This window comes from Budorcas taxicolor, chromosome 14 (assembly GCF_023091745.1).
Source record: "Budorcas taxicolor isolate Tak-1 chromosome 14, Takin1.1, whole genome shotgun sequence".
Classification (NCBI taxonomy): domain Eukaryota; kingdom Metazoa; phylum Chordata; class Mammalia; order Artiodactyla; family Bovidae; genus Budorcas; species Budorcas taxicolor.
In genome coordinates, this window is record NC_068923.1 from 92,156,975 (window position 1) to 92,179,801 (window position 22,827).

Below are 22,827 nucleotides of genomic sequence, written 5' to 3' on the forward strand. Positions count from 1 at the left end.
GATCCCTTTGCATTAACCTGCAGAACAGTCTGTCTTCTAGTGTGAAGATGCTGTTTCAACACCAGCACAGTTAGGCTGAGTTTCCACTTGCAGTATTTTGGCAAAAATGCCAAAGAGATGACCAAGGGTAGGAGAGGTGATGGGTTTCTCCCTAGGAAGGTCATCCCTCCTTTTCCCTATCTTGCCTGACCCCCAAATCCTGGCAGGGGGTGGATACTGTTCTAGTAGCATCAGCCTGTGCTGCCAGTCCACACGGGGGCCTTAATGGTTCCCTTCCCCACCCTGGGCATCTTGCTGATCACTTGTCCCGGAGCAGGGGGTTGTCCCCCAGGAAGTGCATGATTCTCGAGTCCTCGTGAGCCTGGAGTCCTTGTAGGAGTCTTGTTGAGAATGTTGCGAGCTTGGTGATGGTTGGAAGCGATCATGGTCAAGTGGCAGGCTTGCTCCAAGGCCTTCTGGACCTGGTAGTAGAGGACAGAGCAGCTGGGGGCCAGTCCAGGCTCACTGGAGTGACTGGACTGTGTGTGCTCCTCGCTGACCTCATGGGCTTTGCTGTGGGCCTTCTCAGGTGACTCCATGAGGGTCACCTTCTTCTAGCCAGTGGGCAACTTTGGCCAGGTAGTGGTAGTTGTCCCCTGTCATCTTTAGGAAAAAGACTTTGCTCTCATACTGAGTCTCACTGTCATTTTTGACCAGATATAGCTAGGTATCCAGCAGGCTCGGCACATCCTGACATAGAGGCTCCAACTCCTCTGTCCTTTCCACAGTAAGCACAGCCCCTCTTTGTCATCTTATTGTATTACTATCTGCAGATGTCTTCTGCTCCATGCTACTAATGACCCCCAGGAAGAATGGCGTGCCCTGGCCACGTTCTTGCAGGCCACGGAGAGGTTTGCTCCCCCACTGGACTGTGGCTCATTCCGCTCTACTGCGTTCTTTATATGCCTGGCCCTGCGGTCGTAGTGTTCCGCCTGTTCTGCCAAGGGGCTGTCTGTACTGGTGGCTCCTTGCACCATCTTCAGGGGCTTGGGTCACCCAGGCAGGGAGACCGGGTCAATGTGAAAACCTCAGAGGGGACTGCAGGGGGGCAGCAGCCTATGTGCCTGAGCGACCAGCTCGTGAATGGACTGGCTGAGGCCACGGCATGGAGCTGCAGATCGAGTGTGACCTCAGCCCCAAACCACAGCGGCTCCTTTCTGACCGGTGTGTGCGGATATATCATTGTGATTTTGATTTGCGTTTCTCTGATGAGCAATGTTGAACATCTTTTCATATGTTCGCCATATCTTCTGAAAAATGTCTATCCAGGTTTTCTGCCCAGTTTTTTTTTTTTATAGCTTTTTATTTTTTTAATTTTAAAATCTATAATTCTTACATGTGTTCCCAAACATGAACCCCCCTCCCACCTCCCTCCCCATAACATCTCTGTGGGTCATCCCCATGCACCAGCCCCAAGCAGTTTTAATTGGATTGGTTACTTGATATTGAGTTGTATGAGCTACTTATATATTTTATAAAATAACTCATTATCAGTTATATCATTTGTAAATATATTTCTCCCATTTCTCCCATTCAGTAAGTTGTTTACATTTTTTCAGTTTTCTTTATTGACCAAAAGCATTGAAGTTTAATTAGGTACCATTTCTTTGCTTTTATTTCTTTTCCCTTACAAGACAAATTCAAGAAAAATATTTACTGTGATTTATGTCAAAGAGTGTTCCGCCTATGTTTCCTTCTAAGAGTTTTAAGGTTTCAGATTTTACATTTAGATCCTTAATCCATTTCCATTTTTTAATATGTTGTGTGAAAATGTCCCAATTTCATTCTTTAAAAGGTAGCTGTTCAGTTTACCACTTGTTGAAGAAATTTTCTCTCTTCCATTGTATACACATGTGGATTATTTCTGGGCTTTCTGCTCTGTTCTGTTGATTGATGTGTCTGTTTTTGCGCCAGCGCCTTGCTGCCGTGACTACCCTAGATTTGTAGTATAGTCTAAAACCAGGGAGCACAATACCTCCAGCTTTGTTACTTTTTCTGAAGATCGTTTTGCTAATTTGGAATCTTTCATGGTTTCAAATAAATTTTAGAATTATGTATTCTAGGTCTGTGAAAAATATGGTTGGTATTTTTATAGAGATTTCATTAAATCTGTAGATTGATTTGGCTGGTATGGATATTTCAACAATATTATTAATTTTTCCAATTCAGGAACTTGAGATAATTTTCTATTTCTTTGTATTATGTTGTTTCCTTATAGACTTCAGAGTACAGGTCTTTTATCCTCCTGTGTTAAGTGTATTAATATGAATTTTATTATTTTTGATGATATTTAAAATGATGTGGTTTTCCTGTTTTCATTCTCCATGCGCTCTGTTGCTCAGTTGTGCCTGATTCTTTGCAACCCCATGGACTCCCAGGCTCCTCTGTCCTTTGGATTTTATAGGCAAAAATATTGGAGTGTGTTTCCATTCCTTCTCCAGGGGATCTTTCCAATTCAAGGATCAAATCCTTGCCTCTTGTATCTCCTGTATTTGTGGATAGATTCTTTAGCACTAATGTCACCTGAGAATCCAGTTCATTATTAATGTATAGAAAAGAAATAGATTTCTGTATCTTGGTCTTGTATTTTTACTGAGTTCATGTGTTAGTTATTTTTGTGGAGACTTGAAGCAACAGTTAGAACTGGACATGGAACAACAGACTGGTTCCAAACAGGAAAAGAAGTACCTCAAGGCTGTATATTGTCACCCTGCTTGTTTAACTTATATGCAGGGTACATCATGAGAAATGCTGGGCTGGGTGAAGCGCAAGCTGGAATCAAGACTGCCAGGAGAAATGTCAATAACCTCAGATATGCAGATGACACCACCCTTATGGCAGAAAATGAAGAGGAACTAATCACCTTATGGTGATTGCAACCATGAAGTTAAAAGACACTTACTCCTTGGAAGGAAAGTTATGACCAACCTAGAAATCATATTCAAAAGCAGAGACATTACTTTGCCAACAAAGGTCCGTCTAGTCAAGGATACGGTTTTTCCAGTAGTCATGTATGGATGTGAGAGTTGGACTGTGAAGAAAGCTGAGTGCTGAAGAACTGATGCTTTTGAACTGTGGTGTTGGAGAAGACTCTTGAGAGTCCCTTGGACTGCAAGGAGATCCAACCAGTCCATCCTAAAGGAGATCAGTCCTGGGTGTTCATTGGAAGGACTGATGCTGAGGCGGAAACTCTAATACTTTGGCCACCTCATGCGAAGAGCTGACTCATTGGAAAAGACCCTGATGCTGGGAGGGATTGGGGGCAGGAGGAGAAGGGGACGACAGAGGATGAGATGGCTGGATGGCATCACCGACTCGGTGGACATGAGTGTGAGTAAACTCTGGGAGTTGGTGATGGACAGGGAGGCCTGGCGGGCTGCAATTCATGGGATTGCAAAGAATCGGACATGACTGAGCAACTGAACTGAACTGAATTGGGACTTCTTATATGTAAAACTATGTCATCGGCAAATAGTGACATCTTTATTTCTTTCCTTCCAATTTGAATGATTCTTAATTGTTTTTCTTTTCTGATTACTGTAGCTAGGACTTTTAATATTGTGCTAAGTAGAAGTTGTGAGAGTGAGTATTTTTCCCTTTTTCCTGACTTTAGAGACCAAGTTCCAACTTTTTACTGCAAAGTGTGTATTAGTTGTGGGTTTGTGATAAATAGTCTTTATTATGTTGATATGTTTTCCATTTATACAAGCTTTGATGAGTTTTTATCATGAATGGATGTTAAGTTTTGTCACATACTTTTTCTGCATCTATTGTGAGGATATGATTTTTATCTTTGCTTTTGTTAATATGGTGTATCATACTGTTTGATTTGCAAATATTGAAACACCCTTGCATTCTTGAAAAAATTTTCACTTAATTATAGTGTACAATCTTTTTTACACATTCTTAAATTCTGTTTGCTAATATTTTGTTGAGGATCTTTGCATCTTTACTCATCAGAGATATTGGCATACAGTTTTCTCCTTTTGAACTCTTTGTCTGGTTTTGATATTAGGCTGATGGAGGCCTCAGCATTTTTTTTTTTTTTTTTTTTGGTCTATTGAAATTCTATTTTACCTTGTTATGATAGATTTCAAAACAACAAGATATTATTTCTTAGTGAAATGAAAGTAGCTCAGTCGTGTCCAACTCTTTGCGACCCCATAGACTATACAGTCCATGGAATTCTCCTGGCCAGGATACTGGAGTGGGTAGCCATTCCCTTCTCCAGGGGATCTTCCCAATCCAGGGATCAAACCCAGGTCTCCTGCATTGCAGGCAGATTCTTTACCAGCTGAGCCACAAGGAAAATCCAACAACAAGGTATTATTTCTTAACCTTTCAGCAAATGCTCAAAATTAATATTAAACCACAATTACACAAAGTAGAAGGATGTTGGTCAAAGGGTAGAAACTTTCATTTATAAAAGTTTTTGGAATCTATTGAATAGCACAATGTCTGCAATTAAAAATGCTCTGTCGTATACTTGAAAATTACTGATAGAGTAGATTCTAGATAGCCTCATTACATGTGCATACACACACATGTACACAGAAGTAATTACATAAGGTGATGGAGATGTTAACTAACCTTACTGTGGCGGTCATTTTGCAATATATATCCAATTATCATATTGCATACTTTAAACTTAAACACTATTATATGCTAATTATATAAACCAAAACCTTAATTAAGTAAATGTTGGAGACCAGATAGGGAGCTCTTATGCTCTGTTACGATATAAGAGACCAACAAGAAGAAGAACTTATCTTTCGCTCCTGGTAAGGACTATAGATGTGAGAGTTGGACTGTGAAGAAAGCTGAGCACTGAAGAATTGATGCCTTTGAACTGTGGTGTTGGAGAAGACTCTTGAGAGTCCCTTGGACTGCAAGGAGATCCAACCAGTCCATTCTGAAGGAGATCAGCTCTGGGTTTTCTTTGGAAGGAATGATGCTAAAGCTGAAACTCCAGTACTTTGGCCACCTCATGCGAAGAGTTGACTCATTGGAAAAGACTCTGATGCTGGGAGGGATTGGGGGCAGGAGGAGAAGGGGACGACCGAGGCTGAGATGGCTGGATGGCATCACTGACTCGATGGACGTGAGTCTGAGTGAACTCCAGGAGATGGTGATGGACAGGGAGGCCTGGCGTGCTGCAATTCATGGGGTCGCAGAGAGTCGGACACGACTGAGCGACTGAACTGAACTGAGCTGAAGGACTCATCCAATGAAAAGTCGTGGGCATTTCTTTATACTGCCCACATAACTTGTTTTCCTTTCTGTAAGTATGTTCTCCTTCCCGTGCAGTGCATGATGCTTTGCACATGATTTACCATGGTTGCAGTTCCGTGCTGATTTACAGTTTTCTGCTGATCCCAATTATAAACCCATCTCTGCTAGGGAAATGTCTGACCATTACTTCCATGTCAATATTCTGCTAGCCAGTGCTAGGATCAGAGAAGACCCTCCCTGGCCCCAGTGAACAGTTCGTGGTATCCACAAATGATCCATTGCACTCCCTGCTTTTCTTGCCAACACTGCAGTTGGAAGGTACCTCTTTCTCCCGGATCTAGCTCAGGCAGCGTCCATTTAAAGCTCTCCAGGCTTTAGTCAGGGTCTATTTTAGGGTTTTGTCATTTTAGTTAAGGCTTGTTCTGTATTCAAGGGCTTCTGTGGCACATTGGTCCAGTTTTTAAGATCAGACTTTTTCAACCAAACTGATTAAAAAGTCATCAACACATTCCTTCAGGACCAGGCCCTGTGTCACTGAAAGTGTGCCAATTCTATCAGAATAGGCACTATTCTATGGAAACTGTTGAAACGTCTTTGGTCAAGACCCTCTAGGAATATGCTGTTTTCATAGAATGAGCTGGATTAGCTTGCACACTGTTTGAATTAAGCTGTTTGTTTTATAAGTTATTAAATCCATTTCAAAATTATTCTTCTACTATAGAGAAAAACTTCTGAGAAATAGCATTGCAGTAATATAAATATTTTTTAGGGCACCTCCCTGCACAAAGACTCTGGCCAATTTTATATTTAAAATCCAAGGTTTTTCCTTATGCATATTTCTAACTAACTGGCTTGACCTGACCAAAGGCATTTTAGAATATCAATGGTCATTATGAGGAACTTTTGAAACCCCTAAACTTAATTTCCTTAAAAGCAATAAGTTAGACTACAATAGTTCAAACTTTCCAGGACTGAGTGGAATGTTTATTTTGGTTGATATGTTGGAGCTCCCCAATGTTATCAGGTATCTGAAATTGCCTCTCTGTAAGTTAAGATTTTGAGATTGACAGAGGCCAACAAATAAAGAAAATTAAAATTGCTCCCTCATGGTCCTCCTGTGGGCTGTTTTGCCTCCGGCTCTGTGTCTGGCATCTTGCCTCTCTTCTGGAATCCTAATGGTAGGACTCTTCTTTTCATACCATATTCCTCTTTCTCTTCTACACCCCCTAGCCTTTCTCTACATCCCCGATTCTTCTACACTTATTATTTCACCAAATATCCTGTTTTTTTGTGAAACTTGCCCCACTCCTCTTTAGTCTGAACTTGCCAGGGACTGTCTTAATTAAAATAAATAAATTTATATTAAAAAATAAATAAATAAAGTTAAGACTTCTAAGGATCCTGGGGTTAAACCCTTAATTTTTAATATTCCCCAAACTAAATCTGAACTGTGATCCATAGAGATTTTTCCAAAGTAATTGAGGATCCTTATAGATCTGCCAAGGAATTCAATAGTCATTATCAACTTGATTTATCAAGTTGATTTAGCTTATCAACTAAACTTATCAACTTGATTTAGCTGACTTATATTAGAGTGTATATGCTTGTTGGTGAAGTCCATTCCCAGTACTGAATGAGAACCACTAACTGGTAAAATTCTGAAAGTGCTCTAGAATTACAGCTGGGAGACCAACCTGCTGACTTACCAGAAATCAGGCTTTGGTGATGCTAGGTGACTACATCAGCAATTCTTAGCATTTGTCCAAAGCCTGCTGATTAGAACAAACTTCAGGCTTCAACATAAAAATACAATGAACCTGCTCATGAACATTACAATCAACTTCAGTTTTGTTTTGTTTTGTTTTTTAAGAAAATTCTGGTCTTCCTTCAGATGTTGATTCCACTTTGTTTACTATTGGGCTATACCAGGAATTTTTTGTGTTAGTATAAAGGATCATGACGGAATGGGAAACTATATCCACTCCGGATTTAGTTAATCTGATAAACTAGCTTTCAAACTCTGAGTCACCGTAAAGTTAGACCACTAAAATTCTTAAGTATTAACTCCAACAAATAAGGGGTCTTAAATAAAACCCAAATTCTCCTGACTTCTGTTACTGTTGCAGAAAGCCAGGGCATTAGAAAAGAGAGTGCTACAAATGTAAACACTTTGGTGTAAGCGGCCCTTCCTATGTCCTCCCAGCTCTCAATGGTGGGGTTCTTAGGAGCTGCGGGCTTTTCTGAATCTTCTCTCTTGACTGGCTTGGAGAAACATTTCTCCAGACTGTGGTTGAATCTCTTTCAGTCTTAACTGGACACCTAAGCTACACTCTCAGGGATCAACCCCACTACCATTAAAATAGCTCCTGCTATAGAGTCCTAAAGCAATTCAGACAGTGGGATGGGCCAACAGTGAACCTCAAGAGGCCCCGTCTCTGACCCTGTTCCCTTTCGTTTAGGCTCTCTCAGAGACACACAGCCTGCTCTTCTAACAGTGAACCTCAAGAGGCCCCATCTCTGACCCTGTTCCCTTTCGTTCTCAGAGACACACAGCCTGCTCTTCTTAGGTCCTCTCCTCCTGGCCATTTATTAGTCTAAGATTTCTTAGGGATTATCATGCTATAATTGCTTTCTCTCAAAAGGGAAAAATAACTCTAGAGCTTGACAGTAATCCACAAAGTAAATTAAATGACACTTTACCATCTTTTATTTGTTCCGTCTCTGACAGTTAGTAGAGCTGATTCTGGAAACATTGATTACTTGTCCCATTTGAATTAGCTACCATCTTCCATATGGGCAAAATCTCCAACCAACATTGTTTAAACTTCAGAGTGCACCTCCCATCAACATTCATATAGATCCCTCAAAACCTCTTCCCAGAGTTAATCAATACATTTAAATAGATCTCTCAAAACCTCTTCCCAGAATTAATCAATATAATATAAATAAATAAGCCCTTCAAAGAAGAAAACCCATAAAAGATTACAAGGCTGAAGACCTCATTATCCCTTGTATTAGCCCCTGTAACACCTCTGTTTTACCAGGGAGAAAAACCTAAGGGCCAAGAGTTTTTTCTAGGACCTTGAACCAATAATCAACACCATTATCCTTTGACACTATGCTTCTCCTAACCATTATACCTTAGTAACAGCCATTCCCACCAGAAGCCAATTCTATACTGTAATTGATTTATGCATTATGTTCTTTAGTATTCCAGTTGACAAATCTAGTCAATGAATTTTTGCTTTCACTTGGGAAGAAAAACAATTCACCTGGACACTAGTGTCTCAGAGTTTACTGAGAGTCTTTTTTTTTTTTAATTATTTTTCAAAAAAATCCTGAAGGCTGATATGGACGATATGAAGTTTGTTACAATATGTGGGTGATTTGCTTCTTTGCTCTCATCCTCAAGCCTCCTCACAGTAAGACAGAGACTCCTTGCTAAAGCTTTTAGCCTGAAAAGGACATGAGTTAGCCAAAGAAAAACTGTAGTTTACGCAAACCTAGATTTTATATTTAGGACATTTGATATCAGAAGAAAAAAGGGTACATCTAGATCCAGGTAGACTTCACGGTGGCCTATGTTTCCAAAACCCCTAAACTTAGCACCAAGAGCAAAGTTTTCTCAGACTAGTTGGTTACTGCTGAAACTGGATTTCAAATCTTTCTTGTATGGCCTAATCTCTGTATGTTTTACTAAACAATAAAAACCTCAACATAATTTAATGGGAAGAACTCTAGACAACACAGCTTTCACGGCTTTAAAGGAGAGTTTTATGTACCAACCTGACCTTGGGCATGCCAAGGATAAGACTCTGTTTTACCTTTTCGTTTATGAAAAGGAAGGTGATGCCCTGGGATACTCACTGCAAACCCCAGGTACCACTGTAGATCACCAGAGACCCTATGGCGCAAGGATACTGCCACTTGCCATGGTGTGATTATATCCACTACCCTTTTGGTTAAGCCCCCTGAGAAAGCCTTTGCAGGATTCCCTTTAAGCATTTTTACACATCGTGCAATAGTTCTGAATTCTTACCACACTCAACATTTCTCACTCAGCCGCCTCATTTCCTATGAAATCCTTTCATTGACTGCTTTTCATGTAATTTTTTTACGTTGTGATAACTTTAACCCTGCCACTATTTAACCCTCCATCCCCGGTGAAATCCCTGAAAACTGCTGAACACTGATGGCCCGCCTCCTGACTCACTGGGATGATCTACAGGGAATCATGTGGGGTAACATTGACTTCTCACGGTTCACAGAAGACTCTTATTCAAAAGGTAACAATGACGAACCTTGTGGTGGTCATACTATTGCAGCTCCTTTTGATGTTGTCAAGGCAGCGTTTTCTTACGGCCACTTCAGCCCAACAGGCAGAATTATATGCTCTCACATGGGCTTGCACTTTAGTCGAGGTCAAAATTGCCGATATATGCACTGATATTACACGTGCTTTTGGAGTAAATCTTAATTTTGTAAAGTTGTGGAAAAGATGTGGCTTCTTCACTTCCAGTGGAAATAAAATTAAAAATTGCTCTGACATTGAGTGATTATTAGATGCAATTCTTTTACCTGTCATTTCAGTTCTTATTAAGATTTGGGGGCATTGTAAACTTGATTCTTTGGAAGCAAAAGGAAGTCACCTTGCTCATGTTTCCACAACAAATGCTTCCTTTAAAGGAACCAACAGCAGTCAAATCTCTGTCATAGCCCAAAGAAAGAATTTCTGAAATAATAATTAAGAAAAGCTGACTAGAGAAGCCCAGAAATTGGCCTCAGAAAAGAAAAGAAGCAATTAGAAATTCAAGAATTGTTGGTTTGATAAAAAGAGAAAACTCTGATTTGGGCCAAATAACAAACCAGTCTTACTGGTGACTCGAAAATTTCTACTTCTCACCACTGTACATGCATTAAACCACTGGTTTACTGACAAAACGATAGCCTTCATGAGTCAATATCAGTGGAGAAACGTTAACAAAGCTGCAAAAAGTGCCTACCTCACTTGTTCTACCTCTCCAAAATACAACCCAGGGAAGCTTGTTTATACTGGTTCCTGACATTTTAAACTACTAAGTGGACAAGTTAAGGTCTGACAAATGGATGTCATGCAACCTCCTGTCTAAATATTAGTTACGGTCTGTATCTTTTCATATTGGATTGAAGCCTTCCCTTGCAAATAAACTACTAATTCTTCTGTGGCTAAAGTCTTTCTTGACAAGGCCATCCCTACCTGGTGAATGCCTCTTGAACATTTTACTGGCCAGGTACCTTCACAAGGCTGAGCTGTTTAGACCATTTTCACACTTTCTCTGTGTTTACCATCCTGAGTCCTTGCTTTATTTGAACACACTGATGGCATTTTTAAAATTCAATTAAAACTCAAAATTCGTAGACTCAGATACCTTGATCAAAAGCATTACTGTTGATCCTTCTAAATCTCATATCTACCCCTGTTAAAATTCATAAACTATCATCCTGAAACTTTCATTCACAGGATGCTCAATGTACTTGCCTTCTTCATATTTTGACCCATAACCAATAATATATGTATATATATTTACACACACACAGACATATATTTCTTTAAGGCGTTTCTACTTAAATGCTAGTTTTTTTTAGGGTGAGTCATTAAAGTTTTAATATTTCTGCTTCACTACATTTAATGTAGTAACTTTCATACCCATCCTTCTGGTCATAAAAAGATGACTTCTTTTCAGGCTTTACCTTTGCATTTTAGGTAGAAAGAAGTGAGGGTAAAGGGACATAACACAAAGGATCGTTCCATAAGCCTGCCCCTCTGAAAGAGTTAAATAAAATATTTTTAGGAAATACCACACATCTGACACTGTTTATATCTCTTTGGCAAAGTATAAGTTACAAAGACTCTGATTCAATCACTGGCTTTACCTATGCCAGTGGTCTATAAGGAATATAAGAATAAAAGTATGAATTTTGTTTAGCTATCTATATAATTGATCATTGTAACTTAGATAATCACATTTTAGTAATTATTAGAAAGCTCAAGCTAATTTCTGTATCTTTGTTCAACTTAAAAACTTAGGAAAGCCTAATGTTATGCTGCTTAATTACTGTTTGACAATAGAAACATTACAAATTTTCTTTGAGTTCTAGTTTCCTGACCAATAAAAATAGGAAAGAAAGTGTGAGGGAAATAATACCCCTCCTATTTAGTGTACTGATTTTCATTATAATCAAATACATTTATAGATTTAAGAGTATAAAGATCTACACAGGGAAAGCAAAGTTTTCAGAATGTGGGAAATGATGATATATTAAACATGTTTATGATTCTGAGTTCAAAATTCCTTGAAATGTATGTAGATTATTTATCTTGTTTATCTTCTTTTTAAATCAAAATAAAAAATAAACTGACTAGAGTGGCCAAGCAATTGGCCTCAGCAAATAAAAGAAACAATTAGAAATTCAAGAATTGTTGGTTTGATAAAAAGAGAAAGCTTTGGTTTGGGCCAAATAGCAAATAATAAAAATTTCTAATTCAAAATCTCTATAAACAAAGCTATCTGAAATTAAATCAGAGCTTTAAGATTTTATTCTTTATAAAAGGGGGAAGTTTTTGCAAATATCTTATAAATGAAATAGTCAAGGTTCATTACCAAACTCTTTGGCAGAATATTTAGGTGACTTGACTTCAATTCGTGTGGCTAAGCTTCTTTACTTGAATTCTACAGGTCTACATTTCAGTTTTAAAAACAACCCATTAAATTTTTACACTCCAGCATCACCTGGAATAACAACTATCTTCTCCCCTACACTTGATCTAGTATAATAAGCTCATCAGGTATAGAAACAACATCAAATTATTTACATTATATTTATAGAAAACCAGGTATCGCTATTTCAAAATATGACTACATTCTTAGATATAACTATATTTTGTTTTAATTACTGAAAATAGCTGGAATATTTTTGAAAAAATCAATAATATTCTTTTCAAAAAATCTTAAATATTGTCAACAAAGTATGTGTATATCGAATATAACTATACCTGTCCAAACACTCATCTCCTTACTGATTGAAACACATTAATACATGATTAGCTAAAGGTTTGACTTTAGACTGGTTTCTGTAATACCCTGTAGTAATGTGTAAAGTGTGTAAGTCCGTTAATACTCTCTCTTGTGAATCCTTTTGTGTTTATTTACATTATATTTTAGATTAAATACTTTCCCACATATATTGCATAGGTAAAGCTTCTATCTATTTATGAACTCTCTGAGGGTTTTACGGTGTGCATTTTTGACAATGATCTTTCCATGTTAATTACAAAGGATTTTTTTGGAACCACAAAAGACCTCAAATAGACAAAGTATCTTGATAAAGAAGATTGAAAGCTGGAGGTATCACCCTTCCTGATTTCAAATATATAACAAAGCTATGGTGATCAAACAGTACAGTGTCAGCATAAAAACATGCACACAAATCAGTGGGACAGACCAGAGAGCTCAGAAATGTACCCAGGCACATATGCTTAACTAACGTATTACAAAGTAGCAGAGGGGATGCAGCAGGGAGAGGGCAATCTGTTTAATAAAGGTGTTGGAAAAACAGGGCAGCTCTATGCAAAAGCATGAAACTAGACCACTTTCTTAAAGCATGAATATAAGACCTAAAGTATAAAAATCCTAGAAGAAAACATAGGTGTTAAGCTTTTTCACAGTGGTCTTGAATAAAATATTTTTTTTTTAGAATTATCAATGAAAACAGAAGCAATGAGAGAAAAAGGCTGGTGGTATTCATCAAACAAAGGTTTTTGCACATCAAAGGAAACAATAAAAAATAAGCAAATAGATGAATAAATAAATAAAATCCAATTTAAATGTATAGAGAGGTATAATTGGAGAAGGCGATGGCACCCCACTCCAGTACTCTTGCCTGGAAAATCCCATGGACAGAGGAGCCTGGTAGGATGCAGTCCATGGGATCGCAAAGAGTCGGACACGACTGAGTGGCTTCACTTTCACTTTTCACTTTCATGCATTGGACAAGGAAATGGCAACCCTCTTCAGTGTTCTTGCCTGGAGAATCCCAGGGACGGGGGAGCCTGGTGGGCTGCCGTCTATGGGGTCGCACAGGGTCGGACACGACTGAAGCGACTTAGCAGCAGAGCAGTATAACAGACATATTCTCCAAAATAAACAGATGAGCAGCAGATGTGTGAAAAGGTGTCCAACATCACTAATTATCACAGGAGTGCAAGCCAAACACACAATGAGATGTCACCATCCCCTCAGACTTGTTAGAATGGCTATAATCAATAAGAAACAACAAGTGTTGGTGAGAATGCGGAAAAAGAAAATCCTGTACACCCCTGCTGGGAATGAAAATCGATGCAGCCATATGGAAAAATAGTATAGAGATTTCTCAAAAATTAGAACTGCTATGTGATATAGTTCCACTTCTGAATGTTTATACAAAGAAAACAAAAACACTAATTTTAAAAGATATCTGTTCCCTCATCTTTATTGCAGCATTATTAACAATAGATAAGACATAGGAACAACTTAACTATCCATATATGGATAAATACAATTGTGATTATAAATTATTTATAATGTATAATAACTGTGGAAAATTCTGAAAGAGATGGGAATACCAGACCACCTGACCTGCCTCTTGAGAAACCTGTATGCAGGTCAGGAAACAACAGTTAGAACTGGACATGGAACAATAGACTGGTTCCAAATAGGAAAAGGAGTACTTCATGGCTGTATATTGTCTAACTTATATGCAGTGTATATCATGAGAGACACTGGGCTGGAAGAAGCACAAGCTGGAATCAAGATTGCCAGGAGAAATATCAATAACCTCAGATATGCAGATGACACCACCCTTATGGCAGAAAGTGAAGAAGAGCTAAAGAGCCTCTTGATGAAAGTGAAAGAGGAGAAGTGAAAAAGTTGGCTTAAAGCTCAACATTCAGAAAACGAAGATCATGGCATCCGGTCCCATCACTTCATGGGAAATAGATGGGGAAACAGTGGAAACAGTGGCTGACTTTATTTTTCTGGGCTCCAAAATCACTGCAGATGGGGATTGCAGCCAGGAAATTAAAAGATACTTACTCTTTGGAAGGAAAGTTATGACCAACCTAGATAGCATATTCAAAAGCAGAGACACTACTTTGCCAACAAAGGTCTGTCTAGTCAAGGCTATGGTTTTTCCATAGCCTTGGATGTGAGTATGGATGTGAGAGTCGGACTATAAAGAACGCTGAGCACAAAAAGAATTGAAGCTTTTGAACTGTGGTGTTGGAGAAGACTCTTGAGAGTCCCTTGGACTGCAAGGAGATTCAACCAGTCCATCCTAAAGGAGATCAGCCCTGGGTGTTCATTGAAAGGACTGATGCTGAAGCTGAAACTCCAATACTTTGGCCACCTCATGTGAAGAGTTGACATTTTAAAAGACCCTGATGCTGGGAAAGATTGAGGGCAGGAGGAGAAGGTGACAGCGAAGGATGAAATAGTTAGATGGCATCACTGACTCAATGGACATGGGTTTGGGTGTTTTTGGGAGTTGGTGATGGACAGGGAGGCCTGGTGTGTTGCAGTTCATGGGGTCACAAAGTGTTGGACATGACTGATCGACTGAACTGAACTGATAATATATTACATATATATATATTGTGTATCTCTGTGTATGTGTGTTTAGTCAGTAAGTTATGTCTGACTTTTTGTGACCCCATGGATTGTAGCCCACCAGACTCCTCAGTCCATGAGATTTTCCAGGTGAGAATACTGGAGTGGGTTCCCATTTTCTTTTCCAGGGATCTTCTGGACCCAAAGATTGATATATGTTTGAAATTTGTTATTTTTTAACAAATTATATTTATATATTTGAAATTGTAGATCTTAAAGGTTTTCATCACAAGAAAAATAATCTGTAACTGTATCTGATGTATATTAACTACAGTTAATTGTGGTGAATATTTCACAAGGTAAACATTTACTGAATCATTATACTGTACATCTAAAACTAATATAATGTTAAAATAATAATGAGTGTATGCTCAGTCATTCAGCCTTGTGTGACTCCTTGTGGCCCCATGGACTATAGCTGCTAGGCTCCTCTGTCCGTTGAATTTTCCAGGTAAGAATAACAGAGCGGGTTGCCATTTCCTCCTCTAGGGGATCTTCTTGACTTGAGGATCAGACCTGAGTTTTCTGTATCTCTTGCATTGGCAGGTGGAGTCTTTACCATTAAGCCACCTACAAAGCCCAATATAATATTGTGCATCCTCTATATCACAACAAAATAGAAAATCTTATCAAAATGATAAAAATATGTAATTTTCATAAAAATTAGCAATAAAAGTAAAGTGTATGAAATATAAAATTCACTGTATAGATTTTAAAACAAATAAGGGACACCAGAGAAAGGAGTTAATTTAAACATAGACTGCAAGAAGACAACTTTTAAAAATATTGAACAGAGCCTCATGAACCTGTTAGACTGTACATAGTATAGCATGTATTTAGTTGGAGTTATGGAAGGAGAGAAAGAAAAATTAAGACGGAAAACAAAAAGATTTTTTTGGACGATAAGGCAGAACAAAATGACCCACCAGTGGACAGAATGCAGAACTCTTTATTACTTACACTCTGCCCTAGAGAAGGCTGCCGGAGAAAGCTGAGCTAAGATGCACATGGGTATACGTGTGTGTGCCCGCGGGCGCGCATGCACATGCGCTTGGTCATTCCGCCATGTCCGACTCTGCGGCCCCATGAACTGCAGTCTGCCAGGCCCCTCTGTCCATGCACCTTTCCGTGGGAGAACACTGGCGTGGGCTGCCATTTCCTCTTCCCGGAGATCTTCCCGACCCAGGGATCGAACCTGCATCTCTTGTGCCTCGTGCATTGGCACACTGATTCTTTATCCTTAGCGCCACTTAAGATGAAATCTATATATGACCAATATATGTAGACACTAGTGATGGCTTACTATATATGATATGATATATATGACCAATATATGTAGACACTAGTGATGGCTTACTATATATGATATGATATATACGACCAATATATGTAGATACTAGTGATGGCTTACTATATATGATATGATATATACGACCAATATATGTAGGCACTAGTGATGGCTTACTATATGTGATATGATACACTATGTGTAGTGTGTATATACACTGATGCCACAAAAATTAAAAGGATACAGGAATACTATGAATAGCATGCCCACAAACTCGATGATTTAGGTAATAACAACTAGTCCCTTCAAAGGCATAAATTATCACAATTTACATAAAGACAACTGGATGACTTGCATTATTCTCTGAAATTAAATCAATAATTTACAACTTTCCAAATAGAAATTATCATGCCTAGATATTTTCACTGGGAAATTCTACCCCACCCCCCAATCAAATTATGATAGAAATAATACCAATTTTCCATGATATGTTCAAGAAAGTAGAAGAAGATGGAACTCTTCAAATTCGTTCTGTGAGTCCAGCACTACCCTAATATCATAAACAGATGGAGATATTACAAGAAAACTACTCATCAATATCTCTCATAATTGTAGATTCAAATTCTTCAACAATATATTAACAAGTCAAATTTAATGATGCATAAAATGAATTATATGCCACAATTAAGTGAGATCAATACCAGTTATGCAATACTGGTTAAGCATCTAAAAATTAGTCACTGTAATCTACCTTGCAAACGGTCTAACAGATAAAAATAATATGATTAGGTTGATTCATGCAGCAAAATTTGACAGAATTCCAAGTGCATTAATAACACAACTGGAATGGAGGGTTGGAATGGAGGGAAATTCTTCAGTGTAGTGAATAAATCCACCAGGAAAAGAAAGAGAAAGAAGCAAAAAAAAAAAAAAAGTGAGAGAGGAAAGGAGGAAAAAGAAAAACTACAGTGAAATCTCGTATACAAAAGCCTCATGGCTAACATCATACCTATTATGAGAACTTAGATGTTTCTCAATTCATGCTTGGAGCAGGCAAACGTGCCCTCTCTCTCCCTAGTCCTACTTTAAATTGTGCTGGAGGTCCTAGCTCATGAAGTATGACATGAAAAGAAAATAAAAAGGGATACATATTGGAAGGAAGACATAAAATTGTGTTTAGTTAAAAACTATATGATCATCCATGAATCAAAGAATCTTCAAGATGATTCATGGAATTTATGAGTAATTGCCACACAATGGCTCCTGGAGAAGAAAATGGAAACCTGCTCCGGTCTTCTTGCCTGGAGAATCCCATGGACAGAGGAGTCTGGCAAGCCCCAGTCCATGGGGTCGCAGAGTCAGACACTGCGACCACTAACACTTATAGCACACTTTATAGCACACCAACACTATAAAGCCACTAACACTTTATAGCACACTTTATAGCACACCAACACTATAAAGCCACTAACACTTCATAGCACAGATGCAGTATACAAGGTCAATATAAAGAAGTCAGTTGCTTCACTGAAGCATTAAAATTTAATAATTAAAATAAAGGAAATAATACAAAGAATAAAGACATATTTTGACATAAGTGTAACAAAACATGTGCAGAATCTGTATGGAGTCCAACATTATTGATGTCAATTACTCCTAAATTGGCCAATATATTAAAAATTATCCAATCAAAATCTCAGGAAACATTTTTACAAATATTAACAAACTGATTTTTAATATTTTTATGAAAAGACAAAGAGCTTGGAACAGACAACACCATACTGAAAAGTGGGAGGAGGATGAGCAGAAGACAAAGACGTAAACATCATATAAAGCTTGATGCAAATAAATCGCAAAGCTTTCTATAAAACTCTATTACGCAACGCAGCATTTTATTGGGGAAAGAGTAGACACAGAGGTTAGAGAAACAGAATGAAGAGACCTGAAATAGATGTACACAAAGGTAGTTAACTGATCTGAAGAAGAAGCAAAGGAGTTCAATGGAGAAGATGTAGTCAAATGAAAATGGTGCTGTTACAACTGAACACCCATATGCAAAAAAAAAAAAAAAGAAAAAAGTGAGCTCAGCAATCGATCTTATGGATCCTAAACATAATGCAAAGTGCAAAACTATAAAAGTTCTAACCAAGCATATAAGATAAAATCTATACAACTCTGAGTTTGGTAATGAGTTTTTACATACAACACTAAAAGTGAGATCCATAAAGGAAAAAGTATATATATATTTTAAACAGTGAAAATTAAACCCTTTCAGTGGGAAAGACATTGTAAAGGGAATGAAGAAACAATCTACATATTGGAAGAAAAATATTTCAAAGCATGTTTCTGATAAAGGACACATATCCAGACTATGCAAAGAATTCTTAAAACTCAACAAGAAAAAATTTTCAACTTGAAAAAGGAAAAAGAGCTAAGAGATGCCTCACCAAAGAATATAAACAGATGTTAATAAGATGGTTGAAAGATTTAATATTACCCATCATTAGGGAAGTTCAGATAATATCTGAACAGATAACAGAAAATGAAAAAGCTGAAAATAGCAGTTGCTGTTGAAGATGCAGAACAATAGCAAGTTTTACTCGTTGGTCATAAGACTAGGAAAACGTATGGTCATTTTGCAAGACGATCTCACATTGTCATACAAAGTTAAATCTATCTTACTGTATGACCCGGCAATTGTATTTCTAGGTATTTACCAATTGCATTTATACCATGAGATACTTACCATACAAATCCTGAACACAAATGTTTATAATATTTGCATTCATGTTTGACAAAAGCTAGGAGTAGCCAAGATGCATTTCAACAGGTAAATGGGGAAGCAAACTGTGTCTTTTTAATACAGTGGAATGCTATTTAGGGATAATAATAATGAACCATCAAATTATTCCAAAATATGATAAATTTTTAATATTTATCACTAGAAAGGCTTGCTAAAAAGACTATAATGGAAACCTAAAAAGGCTACAGTATATCTCCATTTATATGACACAGGGTAAAGGTCAAACTAGACTGTGCAGATCAGTGGTGGCCAGGAGCTGAAGACACTCACGGATGGCGGGAGAATAGGAGAAGAACAGGGTTTCTCAGGATACTGTGACTATTCTGTCTGTACTGCAGTGGCACTGTATTTATTAAGATCCACAGAACTCTGTATAACAAAAGGTAGTATAAATCAATTTATGAAAATTAAAAAGATTGTTTAGAAGGCCATGGACTCCCAAGAAGGAGTGCAAACTGTGAGGAACAATCTAACTGCATTACAAATACACAAATCAATTCTACTGAAAGTGGTGGAGAGAAATGGAAGTGCTCTAAATGACTTTTTTAAATGAGGTGAGTTTATAAGACTAAAGGCAAAAGAAACTGCAGAAAGCCTTGTCCTCTGGTTGATAAAGTTGCTTCCCTTGGGGTATATATCAACTATTCTGAGATAACTCTTTATATATAATGGACTTGAACAATTAAATAAATGGCTGACAGTGGAGATTATGTTTCTTAATGTTAGAATGAGGCTAGAGATAATCTCGCAAAAAAGGTAATAATGACCTATGACCACATGGGTTAGGGTTAGAAAAATTACTATTAATTCATGTTTCAGTTCAGTTCACTCGCTCAGGCGTGTCCAACTCTTTGCGACCCCATGAGTCACAGCATGCCAGGCCTCCCTGTCCATCACCAACTCCCGGAGTTCACTCAGACTCACATCCATTGAGTCGGTGATGCCATCCAGCCATCTCATCCTCTGTCGTCTCCTTCTCTGCCTGCTCCCAATCCCTCCCAGCATCAGAGTTTTTTCCAATGAGTCAACTCTTCGCATGAGGTGGCCAAAGTACTGGAATTTCAGCTTTACCATTATTCCTTCTAAAGAACACCCAGGACTGGTCTCCTTTAGAATGGACTGGTTGGATCTCCTTGCAGTCCAAGGGACTCTCAAGAGTCTTCCCCAACACCACAGTTCAAAAGCATCAATTCTTCGGCGCTCAGCCTTCTTCACGGTCCAACTCTCACAACCATACATGACCACAGGAAAAACCATAGCCTTGACTAGACGGACCTTTGTTGGCAAAATATTGTCTCTGCTTTTCAGTATGGTATCTAGGTTGGTCATAACTTTTGCATATACATATGTTTACATTCCAAATAAACATATGGAATTTTTCATAAGTGTGTAGATACATGGGGTAGCATGATCTGTCAGCAGCAAAAGCCTAGAAGAAAAACATAATTGCAATAAGCATACCCCTTGCCAAGATTTTGGCTTCTAATACAATTTTCCAGAAATAAAACGGTGCTGCTTGATAAATGTCTAATTTTTGACTTGAAATAAGACCAATATACAAGATGAGCCTGGAGCATGCTGGGAAGTAAGAAGTCCTAAATACACACACACACACACACACACACACACAGGGTTATATTAAAGGGACAAATGAGCCAACTAAAAGAACTTTCAGTGGTCAAAACTGTAGAAATTTGAGCAAAAAAAAAAAAAAAGCATAGTATTGAATATAAAATTGGAGAAGGAAATGGCAGCCCATTCCAGTATTCTTGCCTGGAGGATCCCAAGGACAGAGGAGTCTGGCTGGCTACAGTCCACTGGGTCCCAAAGAGCCGGACATGACTGAAGTGATTTATCATGCACACATGCACGAGTATGAAATAAATATCCATGAATCCATCTTAACATAAATAAAAAATGAATAAATGAACAAATGGGGAAAAGGAAAGCATCACATGGGAAAGAATCCCAAGTAATTTAAGGTCTTCTTCTCCAGTACATATTCTGGAGCATAACTCCCCACTCCTTAAATGTGCCCCACACATCTTGACTTCTTTCCAGAGAGTGCAGTATGGGAAGGGAAAACAATGTAACTTTACGAGAGATAAATCTGATGAACCCTGCCTTAGCCTGGTGCTTCAGATTAGTATCAATCATAATAAGTCACATTAATAGTATGTATCTGAGACTGTACTAGCCTGACAGTTTTATTATGTGATCTTCCTGTTAGAAAACCATGATCCTAGTATAATCATGAGAAAAGTTGCAGACAATTCCCAACAGAGATACAAAATACTTGACCAGTTCTCCTCAAAACTGTTACCGTCACTAAAGCACAGGAAGTCTGAGAAAGATGTCATAGGGATGAGGAAATTAATGAAACATGATCATTAAATTTAAGTGATATCTTGGATAGGATCCTGGAGCAGAAAAAGTACATTTGGTAGAAAGTAAGGATTTGTGAATAACATACAGACCTCACGTAATAGTAATGTCTAGATATTGGTTCATTAACTGCAACAAATGTACCATGATAATGCAGCAGGGGAATAATGTAATAGGAAAATGAAATAATAGAAACTGACAGCTGGTATATGCACATACATATTATAGAAGAAGGCATGAAAAAAATGTCATGAAATTAATATAATTATGTGCCACTTCAGAGAAGAATGAGAAAATGTGTGGCTGCTAGTTAAAATATTTTTTAATATTTAAATGTTTTACATCATTTATTGAAGACATATTTATATTTTCCAATGAGATATCATCGTTAGTACTCTGGATACTATTTCAAAATATTTCCAAGATAATGTGAAAAACAATTTTTTTTGGTTCATAAAATGCCTTAATACTTACCGACACTGACAATCAATATATGTGTGGGTCAGTTTATTTATTTGAAAGCAATGTTGATACAGAAAAGTATGCGTATGTTAAGTATATGTATGGCGAATTTCCACAAAATTAAGACATACAAGTTACCAGTACTAGATTTAAAAAAAAAAGAAGAAGAAGAAATGGGTTATTACCAATATTCCGAAGCCCCTCCTGTTCTTTGAAGGAAGAGGTCAGGGGTTGTAAAAGGGTGTTATAAAGATGGTGATGTTTGAACCGGATCTTGAGGGAAAGCTGGCATTTTAGCAGATGAAGATGAGGTGTGGAAGAGGGATATTACAGAGAGGGAAGCGAGTGAACAGTACCTCCCAAATGCACTGAAGGGATGGCGACCAGCAGATCTGTTCGACGCTCTCGTGCACAAAGAGCATGCAAGCTTTCAAGCTCAAACTTGGTTTTTGGTCAACTTCCTGAGGGTTTTAAGGTTCCTATCATATTTTGTTTGGCAGAAAGAAGAAAAATACAAAGCGTTTGAGTTGAGAAGTAATCTCCTTTAGGATAATAAATCATACAAAAATTACAGAGTAAATTGGCAAGAAACAAGTTGCAGAATAACCTAATAGGATGTTACCCCTCGAAGTTCCATCACTGAATCCTGTCTTGCATGAAAACCAGAAGCAACAACGAGATAGAGCTTATATATCAGATTGTGTGAAGTGATATAACTCTTTTGGAGAAGCTGATCCATCTTCCCTAAACAAATACATGCAACATGGAGAATTTGTCTACAGATGTCCCCTCTCATACCCCTACTTCACTCAGCTCTGTAAAAAGAGATTATAGCTTTATTTGACAATCCCAAGAGAAATGGGATTTTCCTAATAGAAAATGCATATAATTCAAATGAAATTTTAAGCATGGATCTTAGTAACTGGAAGATATTC

General features: G+C 38.0%; 1 pseudogene; it reads right to left on the bottom strand.

Moving 5' to 3' along the window:
* Nucleotides 1-230: 230 nt before the first annotated feature.
* Nucleotides 231-1,016, bottom strand: LOC128059218 (14-3-3 protein gamma-like; annotated as a pseudogene).
* Between the last annotated feature and the right edge of the window lie 21,811 nt (nucleotides 1,017-22,827).